This window comes from Cebus imitator, unplaced genomic scaffold (genome assembly GCF_001604975.1).
Source record: "Cebus imitator isolate Cc_AM_T3 unplaced genomic scaffold, Cebus_imitator-1.0 Scaffold612, whole genome shotgun sequence".
In the NCBI taxonomy this organism is placed as follows: domain Eukaryota; kingdom Metazoa; phylum Chordata; class Mammalia; order Primates; family Cebidae; genus Cebus; species Cebus imitator.
In genome coordinates this window covers 44,551-45,364 of record NW_016107927.1, presented here as the reverse complement: position 1 = coordinate 45,364, position 814 = coordinate 44,551, and the positions used below count along the sequence as shown (strand labels likewise).

The 814-nt window shown below is 52.5% G+C and overlaps 1 pseudogene; it reads left to right on the top strand.

Moving 5' to 3' along the window:
- Window positions 1–391: 391 nt before the first annotated feature.
- LOC119469252 lies at window positions 392–510 on the top strand (annotated as a pseudogene).
- Window positions 511–814: the final 304 nt, after the last annotated feature.

Here is an 814-nt window from a genome sequence, read left to right as displayed (position 1 = left end):
TACCCCCGAGAACCTGAGACCAACACAGGTGGGCTAGCATGTGCCCGGTTCTGGCCTTGCCCTCACAGACTGCGAGTCAGGGTTGGGAAGCTCTTACAGAGTGGCCTCAGGGGCATCCTGCTGGCCATGCCATCAGAACCCCAGACAGCACCGGGAGTGAAGGAGCTGCCAGAAGAGTGGAGGGAGCCCACTTTGTCCTGTTAGAGCCTTCTCGGTACTGTTTTTATTAGGGTTGGCTGGGTAGGCTTTCTTCCACAGGGAGCCTAAGGGGACCCAGAGAGTCTTCTCAGAATCGCAGGCCGTCAAGGATGGGCTTAGCCTCCCTGGCTAGCAGGCTCTCCTGTCCCTGAAGTCCGTACTCCTGCCTGTTGTTATTTATTCAAAAATATTTGTCTGCGTCCTTACCACCCTGAATGTACCCGCTCTCGTCTGATCTCGGAAGCTAAGCAGGGTCGGGCCTGGTTAGTACTTGGATGGGAGACGGGCGGGGAATACCGAGTGCTGTAGGCTTAAAATAAAAAAAAGAAAAAAAAAAGTAAAAAATATTTGTTGAATGCCTGCTATCTGCTAGGCCCTGAATGTTTAAAAACAAATAAAATATGGCTGGGCGCTGTGGCTCAAGCCTGTAATCCCAGCACTTTGGGAGGCCGAGGCGGGTGGATCACGAGGTCAAGAGATCAAGACCATCCTGGTCAACATGATGAAACCCCATCTCTACTAAAACTACAAAAAATTAGCTGGGCATGGTGGCGCGTGCCTGTAGTCCCAGCTACTGAGGAGGCTGAGGCAGGAGAATTGCCTGAACCCAGGAGGC